Source organism: Oxyura jamaicensis, chromosome 6 (genome assembly GCF_011077185.1).
Source record: "Oxyura jamaicensis isolate SHBP4307 breed ruddy duck chromosome 6, BPBGC_Ojam_1.0, whole genome shotgun sequence".
Taxonomy (NCBI): domain Eukaryota; kingdom Metazoa; phylum Chordata; class Aves; order Anseriformes; family Anatidae; genus Oxyura; species Oxyura jamaicensis.
In genome coordinates this window covers 13,545,682-13,557,694 of record NC_048898.1, presented here as the reverse complement: position 1 = coordinate 13,557,694, position 12,013 = coordinate 13,545,682, and the positions used below count along the sequence as shown (strand labels likewise).

Genomic DNA, 12,013 nt, shown 5'->3' with positions numbered 1-12,013 from the left:
ACAGCAAATGGCATCTTTAGAAGCTATTCTGTCAAATCATTTGCTCATATTAGAAATCCAAATGTAATATTTATTTCTGATGGAGAATTTCAATTAAGCACTTTAATAGCTGTTTTGAGAAGTGTTGGTGTTTTCAGGTCTCAGCCAGTAGTATTTTTGGGTGGGATGGACTGCTGCCTAAATTAAAAAGCAAAGAAACAGAAACGCTCTCGGAATCCTGTTATTTACTGACATGATATTATTATCAGACTAAATGCAGAGCTGTGTGTAAAGAAGAATAACTCTCTGCCAAGGCACCCAGTCCAACATAGCGCTCTACAGAAGACTACTCTATTAATTACAAAATATATTGGTCCCACTAGCAAGCGTAACAGGACTGATCAATCCTCCTCAGCAATGAAAAAATCAGACAGTCTAAAACGCTAGTATGACAACAATGTATAGTTTGGGACCTAAGAAGTGCAATGACAATAACGATAAAAATTCCCATTTATGGAGCACTTTGTCAAACAAACATCTCAAGGCACCACACAGTAAAAACATAAGAAAATGAAATCAAACAGAGCCGTGGGCTTGATTGAAGGGAAATCATTGATCCTTATTCCTAAAAGTACAATGAAAAAAAAGCCCTTCATCTCTGAGGTTTGGCCTAAAAGTTAGAAAGCTTTGGAGGCCTAAAAATAATAACCCGAAGACAATTTCTTTTCTTGCTCATTCTAGATTTGTTCTGGCACTATACAGGATTGGGTGCCTGAAACAGTAGATTAAAACTGATTTAGAGAGCATGGTTACCACCTTCTAGTCCAAAGGGCTTTTCATTATTATAGAAATATTTTAGAAAAATATTTCTGGGAGTACAATCTGCCCTAAATTTGAGGAATAGTGCCAGAACTTGTATCAAGCCTGATCCTTTAGCTGTTTTCTTTCTCTTTTTCCTTCGCGGCCTTCCGTCTCTGCCTCAGAGTCACGCAGGCAGGTCTAATAAGTTAACGCTGAAACAAGACACAGAAATTTCTCTCCTTGTTTCCTGCGCTCCTAGTCCCGTGTTCCCTTCAGTTGATACTGGGATTCCTGTCCTTATCCAGCTGCATTAAGCTCAATTATGGCTGTAATCCCAAATTCAAACTTTTTTGTTCATTCTTCAAATGCAAGAGTAGGCACAGTATCAGTTTTCATTTTGGCAGATATGCTAGGTAAAGAGAGTTAAATATCATCACTAGTACCTCATTCTACTGCCCAACAGTGTGTGTATGGAGGAAAGTCTATTAGTCATTTATATGTCTTATAGTTTACAATGATGCACACATAGTTTCAAGGGGCTACAGAGCTACTCATAAATGCCAACTGTTTGTTTACATTTAAGACCCCCCCCCATCCAATGAGTTAATACTAATTAGGATAATGACATGATAAGGATAATAATGTGACATAGTAAGGATAATAACTGCATTTTTTTATCATTAATTTTCCAATTGTTTTGATTTTAAAGGTGAAAGTTTATGCAAGTAAACTATCAGGTCTCCATCTATCACCAGTGCTCTGGTGAGGTATTATTGCTACCAGAGGGCTCAGCGTTCCTTATTGTAATTGCAAGAAAGTATATGCTAATGTCTGTTGGGAGAAATAATTCCTTAAATGGAATTCATCATAATTATTTTATTATTTGGAGTGTGAAGGCATGAATAATGAATCCTCACTGAATACAGAATATGCTTGTGATTTGTTTCTTTCTTTCCACATTTGTAAGCATGTAATTCTTTGCACTGGTTCCACTGGTGGGGAAATACTTGGGCTATAAGGTTCTGAAAAGTGTGTTAGAACCAAAAATTTGTGGTATTTCTAAATATAAATGTGTTTTTTGATAGCCAGTAATGCCTAATGTCTAGCAGTAGTAGTTCTGCCTTAAGACTAAAACCAGTTTCTGGCCATCTAAGTCTCAGTCTCATTCACTTATCTAGACAGCATAGACACTGTCTCCCCAGGAGCTGAGAAAGCAGGAACTCCAACTATATCCTCTATCTGTGGCTCAGAACAATAAAATAGTTATGATGTAAGGAAAAGAGCTAGAATGAAGCTCCAAGGAGCATCTCCTGAGTGACAGAATGACCCATTATGGAGCTTTCTGCAATAGCAACCTGAGACCAGTCAGAAAACGGGTACTGGCAGCTGAAATCATTCAAGTCCTTAAATTTTCTAGGAAGACTGTATGGAGTGTTGCAATGACCCCAAAGAATTCCCATCATCCTTTCGTGCAACAAAAAGCATGTTCTGCTGACAGACAGGAACTGATGAAATCGAAATCAAAGCTTTCTTGACTGAAGGCCCATGCATGGCTTCATGAACTGCAGCAGCATGAACGGGCCATGCCAAATTGGCAGCATGCTGCATTCAGAGACTGCCATGGGCCACGTACTAGATTTTACAGGTCCTGGTCACACAAAATCAGTCAAACCAGAACTGAATCCAATGTCTCCTGAGCCTGAAGTTCAGCAGATGTTGCTTTACATCTCATCTGTAACACCGTTGCAACTGGAGAAGCCTGTAAACTATCCGATTGCTGCAAGCTTTCTTGCAGCAAAACGAAAGCTTTTTGTGTCTGTGTCTATCCCTCAGATGTAGCACAAGTTGATGATTTTCTGTATAGCCACTCTAACCTTTCAAATGGTTCAGGTGTCTGTCTCGATCCTGAAGGGATCGACAAATGAGCTGAGGGTATTCCTGCTGGTTCCCTAACAAAAACGCGTGCTCCCTCCCCTCCCCCCCCCCCATTTCCATGGTCAGAGGGACGCTTATGTTAACCATCAAATGCAATGAAGAAACCCAGCAGAGTTCCCCGTTGATATCCTTTTCCTCAGGTTCAGCTGTCATTGACATTACTTCCATTTTGCTTGAATAATGTTACCTTTTGTCATTTTTGTTTGTATGAAACAGATCACAGAACAACCCTTTCGGTAAAGAAGTTCTTCCTAAGATCCAACCTAAAACTCCCCTGGCGCAACTTAAGCCCATTCCCCCTCGTCCTGTCACCAGGCACGTGGGAGAACAGACCAACCCCCACCTCGCTACAGCCTCCTTTCAGGTACCTGTAGAGAGCAATAAGGTCACCCCTGAGCCTCCTTTTCTCCAGGCTGAACAAGCCCAGCTCCCTCAGCCGCTCCTCGTAAGACTTGTTCTCCAGGCCCCTCACCAGCTTCGTAGCCCTTCTCTGGACTCGCTCAAGCACCTCCATGTCCTTCTTGTAGTGAGGGGCCCAAAACTGAACACAGTACTCGAGGTGCGGCCTCCAAACATTACGTAGAAAATATACCATGTGAATAAGGCTATCTGTAAAGTCAACACTGTCGATGAATTTCATCATGCTGGTCAGTCTAGGTTGCATTAACTTTATGTTCTGTGAATTCTGCATGAGCTGCACAGTTCAAACCTAGAAACTGTTCTCTAGAAACAGAAGACAAATGATAATCTAGGCAAACTGTGCCTATGCCAGGTGTCAGTCAAGGAGAAAAAAAAAATAGAAAAAAAAGCTGTTGACTTGGGCTAGGAGTGCAATCCTTCTAAATGTTTCATCCCCAGGGAACAGATCTGAAGTTAAACCCTCTTGTTTAGCAATATAAAGCAAACATATAGAAAAGCATATAAGTAGGTTTGATTGCTCCAAACTTGAAAATGTATTTCACTTCTGTAGGCATTAAATGGTGGCACTTGCATAAGAGCAAATCTGGATTACTAAAGGTCTCGACTAAACTTTTTTCTTTCCTTATCAGGAAAGTTTAATCTGCAAGCTATTATTATTATTATTTTTACATAAATGTTAAATAAACTTTATTATTATTATTATTATTTTACTCAAAGCATATTGTAAAATAATAATCATTGTGACCTCAGACAAGTTTGCAAAAAGCTTCTGTTAAAAAAAAAAAAAAAATGTTTGCATTTTATCTAATTTGAAGTTGATGGATAAACAGAAAAAACACATTCAAAATGCATTTTGCAGGAGGTGCAGTCACTGAATGCATTAAATGTTCATTAAGAATCATTAAATACCCTTTCTAGAATATTCATCATGATCAAGAGTGTACCAATAGTTGGAAATTTTACCTCTAGATAGATTATAGGGATTATAGTAGGTTTTTCTTACATGTTTGATCTGAATATATTGATATGAATGAAAACCTCTATTAGCTCTAGTGACTTGTTAACAGAAATTATATTTGGGATCATTCTCTAGTCCTGCATTGCCACAACAGTTTCATGAAAGTTTGATAAGGCTAGCTGGTAGGGCATACTCAATATCAGAAGTAGCATGAAGAAGTTGCTCTCAAGTTTTTGATGAGGCAGAATGGTCGTGAAGGAGTAGATCTTGGTCAACTGGGACATCTTATTTTGTTTAGTAGTACTGGATCCAAAATATTGCGAACAGCGGTACTGCATATGCAAAAGGTGTCAACTACTGTAGAGATAAAAAATCGTTGTGTTGTTGTTGTTCCTAATTTGCACTGGAAAAAAGCAATGCCTCGCTGAGGAAAATCTTTCATAACAAAAATCAGTTGGGCAACGTTCAGCCTGAGGACCGCTAATGCTACTGGGAATCACTACTGTAAATTTTCAGTCCTACTTCACAGTCTTTTCATGTAAGTCCATAATTAATACACCTTCACATGGCTCCCAGGCTGTCGCCTTATAGGACCATCAAGAAAACAGACCAATTACACCCCATTGGGCTTGATACCATGTTTCTTTATATAGTTATTCATCTCCTGCCATGGTAGTCATTGACTGGCCAAACATCAAAAAGCATCTCTCCCTCCAGAAATGAAAAAAATGAACAGATCTAATATTGTTCATATGTAGCATTAACATTGTCAGAGCCCTTCTTGTTTTCAACCTGAAATAGAACATGCGTTACACAGTACATGTGATGGCCTAATCACAAGTCTGCTCCGTTAATGACAGACTAAATATAAAAGAGTCCAAAGATTTTCTGGCCCAAGAAGCCCAGAAAGAGAGGGAGATGTAGCAGGTAGAAATCTTTGATTTAATAATCCTCTCTTTTGAAAGGTAAAGGCCCAAGATTTCTACTTTTAACTTTATTAACGTTCTCTTTTAACACACCTCCTTTTGCAGTATAAGATCTCTGTAATGATAACGAAACATATATGCATTATTATCTGTTCTAATACTGTTTTAAATGAGAACATTAATAAAGCATGAGTCATATTGCAGGTAAGAAAAAAATGAGAGGAATCGCAGGAATGAATGCCCAGTCAGAAAACCATGGCTGTTCAGTGCAAAAATATTTACTGTGTGGCTCTGTTAAATGAATCACAGGAACTAACCCTTTAGTTCTTTACCAAAGTCCATAGGGAGGAATGAGATTCAGAGTAGATGCATATCATATGTGGGACTCTGCATCTACTTATGAGTTTCACCAAATATATATACATATATAAATGTTATTCCTCAAAATGATTTGAAGAATTGAATACATGTCAATAAATTGATTACAGTGCAACAAATTACTTACAAACCAATAAATTGCTATTTGATTGTACAGTTGATAGAACATTTAAAGAGAGGATATCTAAGCAGTAGGTGCCATGATACAGGCACACTTGTGAGAGCAGCCTCCCCTCGCTAGGGTTTTGAAATCCGTGGTGACAGACTCTGGAGTATGTAGGTGGAGCAAGGGGAAGAGAGGAGTGTGAAGAGAAGGTAGTCAAGAAACCTCTGAACTTACTCTCATCGTTTTTATAGCCCTAGCTAATAGGAGGAGTCACCACCAGCACCAGTACAGAAGAACCAATAAGAGGAAAGAAGGCAGTAGAAAGCAAGAGGGGCATGCATCAAGAAGGGATAGATTTTTTTTATTATTATTCTTTTTGTGTGCACAGGTCCATCAAAACCTGGCAGCCTGCAGCGATGGGAAAGATACATAATATGATAAAGCTTGGTAACCGGCATGTGTGATTGAACAAACCAATGAAGAGATAACATCTGAAAGCTTTACAGCTTGGAAAGCTGTTAGCAAGCTGGTGTCCCCTTCATCATTTTTAATTTTACTTTTACTGCCCTTCATTTGCTTTGACGGGTTGATGTTGCCATGGTGCAGTTGAAATTCTCATAAAAGTGCTGTTACCCTTTCAAGATGGCTATTTTTTCCTAGGGTTTATACCACACTTTATAGTTATGTCAGAAGGTTTACTTGGTTTATGAATTCTCCAAGCTCTGATATTGCTCTGAAAACTCTGGGTTGCAGTTCAGCTTTTGCCTTTTAATTTGTGAGATTTAACAACCACTACATCAATGTGTTATATCCCTACATAATTAGAAAGCTCATTTAAAATGTATTCTTTTGTTAATCAGGGTACATAAAATTTCAGCCTGTCCCTCAACTCTTTGATCTTTAGTTTCATTAGGGAAAAAAAAAAAAAAAACACAAAAAAAACTGTATACAGCTATGTGGTTCCTTTTCATACTACCCCCCAACTTGTAAATGATTTATCTGGTGTAGGAAAATAATTTTAAAAGACGTTTTTATTCCCTATGAAATAACATCTCCAGTATTCATAGAGATACTCTTACACTCACGGTGGAAGTCGATTCATGTCAGATGCGAATTGGTCCCGTGGTGTTTTTGCAGTCACAACTAATTTCCCTTTTACTTGCTCTGTAGCAATTCAAGTTAAGGATATATGGAGTGAAACACTTGTCAGTAGCAGTGCCCGTTAAACTTTGTTGGAAGATGTTTTTTTTTAAAAAACCGAAGTATACATTTTGATAAACTTGAAAGGCCGTTAGGCATTAAGAAATGTGTTATATGACCCCTACTCAGTGTGAGCAATAGCCTAACTTCACAACTTGAGTAGGACTTTGGGGAAAGTATGGGTAGAAAGGGCAAGAGGAGAGAGAAGTATGACTCGGTATGAAAAAAAGAGGTCAGAGCCGGGCCCTGCTATGTTAAATTCTATAAAAGTAGTTCACGAAAGATAAGTTCTGTAAGGGCAGCTGGTAAGATTCATTTGTTTGCTACCATTTCCATTATTGTTTTGGAAGAAAAATGGAAGTTAATAAGCAAAGCATAGCTGGCTTTCATAGAGATACCAGTGTTGGAGGAAGGACGGAAAGTTTCAGATGCAACTCTATTGACTTAGTATTTAATCCTTTCAGCAGAATTAAAACCAAAAATTAGAAGCTCAGATCTTGCTGTCTCTTACAAAAAGCCCTCCGGGAAGGCTCTGGAAAAGATATTAAGTGGTGCGATTAAAGGCAACACGAACTAATCCAGAGGTGAAGTCAAGTTGCATTTGGACATAATATTTGAATGATCACAGTTTTTGAGTTTCTCAAACCTGGTTTAGTAAAAATTTTGACAGTAAAATAAGAAGAAATAAGCAAACAGAAATGTCAAATAAAAGTCAACAACCAAACAGAGGAAGACCCAGAATCAATCCTACAAGGAAGTATTGGAAACATCAGTTCTCGTGAGCAAGTCCTTTGGTGAAACAATATGATGAAGAGCAATGGTTAGGTATAACTTCACAATGCTTTGGGCAAAACCTACAGAAAATCTCGGATATCTACACCTCTGGAGACATAAACCGTATGGAATGCATAGTCTACCTCTAATGGGAACAGCTATTATTAGTGTCTTCTACAGCTTTGCTTTTATTTCCCTCCACATACCTCTTTAATGGTGTAGAGTACCAACTGGTACAGTCATTTATATTTATGCATAGCACAAGGACTGTTTCCTCACGTATGACAGAGTTATATCCTCTAAGCAACAGAAGAACTCAGCTAGTTTTTCTGGATTTATTACACACCAAAAATTAGGTACGCCCCTAATTTAGATGTCACATCTTCAAAGCCCTGGAATTTAGAAGAAAGCTTGTCTTTGGAAAACAAAAGGTAAGAAAATTACATCTAGTTATCCCAGTCATCCAGCTATAGATCCAATCAGGTAATCTGAATAAGGAACATGTATTTGTTCTTATTTGCATCAGTAAGTTAGAAAGGAGCATAAGGGAAGCGGAAAAACAGACGGTCTCGTTTCAAAAGTATTATTACAGCATCAGGCAGTGATGCATTTTTTCCTCCTAAGTTTAATAGGGTTGTTCCTATCACCCTTGCCAGAGTACCATGCAGCTCTATGTCGTTATGTTATTTTAGTTGAATGACAACGTCAATGTCATCATAATCGCAATCTACCCTTAAAACTGTATCGTTTCATTTTGGTCTCTTTTTAAATACTTTCATCCCTAATTGCCTTTTCCTTCAATGAGAAGACTTACAATGACAACTACAGCACAGCTGAAAAACAATTAATCGTATCAGTCAGACTCTCATAATGGAGCACCTTAATAAGAGCAAGTTCTGTACTTCCTGAAGGCACAAGATAAATTAGGTTCGTAGTCTATTATTTGAACAAGAGTATCTGACTTATGGCAAATCTGTCTGAAAGAGTATTGTAGAATTGTATTTTATCTTTAAGAAATGTGTTTTATAAAAGTAAGATATTTACTTCTGTTGCAGTAGAGGATTTAAACGGAAGAATTTCTCTCTAATGTTTCTTGAATTGTACGGGAATGATGAGGTAGAAGAGAGCCATACATCAAACAACCAGCTTGAAAAACTTAGCATTGTATTTTATTTCAAGAGGGGAAGCTGAGCGCAGAATACCCAAGGGTTTTGCCAAGAGCCCACTCTCTCTTCCTTATTTACCAAGCTATATATAGCACGAAGAAGGTGACAGCACCCTCTTAAACTTTTTCTACCGCTGAAATTTACAGAGGTGCATGTTTACTTTTTCTTTTTGCAAAGAACATCAGAATGTTGGTGTCAGAGACTGCATTTCTCCAGCTTTGTATAACAGCTATAATGTAAAGAGAAGGAAGGCAGGTTTCTTTCTGTAGCTGCCCCATCAGTTTGCCCTCTTTGTCAGGTAGAGAGCCCGCAACAAATGAAAAGAGAACTCTGGCCTTCTTCCTAATTATGTTTTTTGGGCTTTTTCTTCCTCTGTGGTAATGACTAATGGCAAGTATCACAGGAAGGATTTACTCTGGTGGCCATTTTCTAATGAGGTGTCCTCTACCTTAAGCATTAAATCAACACCAAGGACTCTTTTTTTGAGTGTCTGTGAGACATCATCGGAAAATTACTGGGTTTTACTGGAGGAGAGTCCGACTTACAGTGTAGCATCTGAGAAATGCTATACCACACTGAAATTTCCTGTACAAGTTCCTTGGGTTTAGCTCAAATAACACAGTCAGATCTGATCTTCCCATGTAAACACTTGCACCTAACCTTTACCCGAAGCGTAAAGAGGTGTATGAGTCAGCCAATACTTTATTGATAGTACCCAATTCCTGAGTAGGATACAGAGATTTGAGGTGATTGAAGTATCTCTTTATACAAAGTGTCTTAAGGAAGGAGACTTACCATGATTTTTTTTTCACTTCCACCTTACTGTTGCCTTCATTTAAGTGACTCAGTGTCTTTGGCTGTAATTTTGAACTCCTGCGATGAACAGGGCTTTTTCAACAATTTAGATATGACTTAAACAATCTAGATATAATTAAAAAAAAAAAAAATATCAAAAGGATGAAGTTCTCTATTCCTGCTATGTTTTCTACTACTACATCTGGCGACTGAGGAAGAAGAGCAAGGCAAGATGGTAAACCCTAGGTGCAAACGGGCCTACTAGAAGTAGTGTTTCATAACCATCAAAATGTTAACAGGAGTTGAGTTCAGCGGTGTGGTTTTTCCCCGTCACGGATACAGAGTGCCTACCTAACCAGGTTGAGATAATGGATGACATAAGTCCTTCTGGTAAAGCAGCTTTGTTTCAGAGGAGTAGATGTGATGTTGCAGGCATTTACAGTGATTATTGGAAAACCCGCACTAGAAATGATATATGAAGAAGCAAGAAAACTGAGGAAAGCATTTACAGATACTTCTTCCGACATTTAAGGGTGCATAGCTACCAGGAGTCTCTCTCCTCTTTCTTGCTCAAATAAGTAAGAGTTCATCTCCTTCAAAAAGACCGGGCTAGATACCATGCTGCTATTACAGCAGCAACTTTGGGCTCTGTTTTCTTCCAGTTGTGGAGACAGACCTCAGGCCTAAGGATCTGTAAGTGAAATTAGGAGGGCTGTACATTCATGTATAATGTGAAATGTGCTGTTACTGCTATTGTTGCAAGATATTTGGCCCTTAAATATTATATATACAGATAGATAGATAGATATCAAGCCACTTTAGAGACAGGTTTCCTGAGTCGCAAGAACAGGTAACTCCTTCCCTTTTTGAGACTTCAGATTCACATGGCAATCATCCTTTTAGGATTCCTTTGTGCCTTGAGGGCTTCACGGGTCAGTCTGTTGGTCTTGTGTGCGTGTCCCGCTAGTTCAGGATGGCAACGACCAGCTAATGTGTCTCCTTCAGTGTGTGGGCACTTCATCACACAGGACTCTTCCATAACGTATTATAGTAAGGTCACGTTTCGGGTCTCTAAGGATGTATTTTTAACAACGAAGATCTCAGCTGAAGTTCTGGACTGTCCCATGTCCCAGGGAGACAGACACATTTAGTCTGTACGAAGTAAATGTAAGGTTTGGAGTGAAAACTGGCTTTCTGAACAGAAGAAAGACAATTTGATGCCTGTCGCATTGCAGCAGCAGGAGTGATAGTACTAAAATTAACTCAGACATTAGATGTATTACGGTCTGCAGTTACAATAACGAGTCGGTCTGTAAGGTATGTGGCAAGTTTCATGGAAAACCCTCCAGAATATGCCAGTAAACATTTTTCCAGATGCAAGAAAGATCTCCATAAAGATCATGTCCCAATGTTTACCACTTTGAGACATTTATCATTGACACAACAGTAGGACTACTACTCCTATCAGTTTTTAATGAAGTTTACTGGTTTTAATAGAGATTCTTTCCATGATGTGGAAGCGGTCCTGCAATTCCTTACAATTTTGAGTACGTATTGCTACTTTTAGAGCAGCTTCTTTCTTTTAAGGGACCGAGAGGGGTGTTGTTTCAGTGTTTGTATAGAGACAAGTTTGGTGGTTCCATGAGGTCGTTGACACAACGTTACCTCTGCAACTGAATATTTTACAATGATAGGACTTTTACTGGTATCCAATAATATGATGAAACACAAAAGAAAACATGGTATCATAGGGAACAGAGTTTATACTATTTCTGGAAAAAATACTCTCAGGAAAAACATCACAAGTGTTGATTTTCCATCCAGAAATTTACAAAACATCGTATTTGCCATATTGGTAGTATAGACCTCATCTTACACGCAAATAGCATCTTGCAGAGCTCACCGATAGTAATCAAATGCCTTTCTGTCATAAATTGCAAGATCAGGACCGCAGTGATTGCAGCAACAGTTGAACAGGGCATCAGGTCTGCTAGAACTATCCTTCTCTTATTCCTGTCCTAATCCCTGTGGAGGCTAATATAGGGGGTCTCTGATCAATCTAGAGGCAAATGCACTGCAAATAGTAATACTACGTAGCTTTTGCTTGTTTGCCTAAAATATGTGTTTCTCTGGGTTAGGGACAATCAGTATTCAGAGGTACAAATGTTTGTTAAGTGTGATTTTGCTAGGCCACTCTAAATGGCGGAAAGGTTTGTCAGACGGTTCGTACAAGGAACTTGTACTGTTTCATTTCTGAATCCAAAGTTGTCAAAATTCTGAATCCTGGGAATAACAATTTTCCTCTCAGCTTTTCCTCCTCAGCTTTTATTGTATTTTGAAGTGTAAACGCAAGGTTTTATATCCTATGTTTCCTAAGATCGGAGGTTTGGGGATCCTAGGAGCGTGTTTCTGGTGAATTTTTTTTTTCTGAGAGAACTTTATCACAAGCAGTCGGGTGGACTCTGGCGCAGCTGAAATGTCTGATACCAAGGCAAATGACATTCCTTGAAAATGATGGCCATGAAATGTGAGTACACTGCAAATCACTTGGCTGCAGAGTCTCAGAATAAGAGCA

The 12,013-nt window shown here is 38.6% G+C and overlaps 1 long non-coding RNA gene across 2 annotated transcripts in view; it reads left to right on the top strand.

The window, feature by feature from the left end:
- LOC118168742 overlaps positions 1-11,966 on the top strand; it is a 54,314-nt gene extending 42,348 nt beyond the window's left edge. For both annotated transcript variants that reach the window (XR_004751768.1, XR_004751767.1), the window contains one exon: positions 11,761-11,966. This is a non-coding gene — a long non-coding RNA (uncharacterized LOC118168742). The remainder of the gene's footprint in view (positions 1-11,760) is intronic.
- The last annotated feature ends 47 nt before the right edge of the window (positions 11,967-12,013 follow it).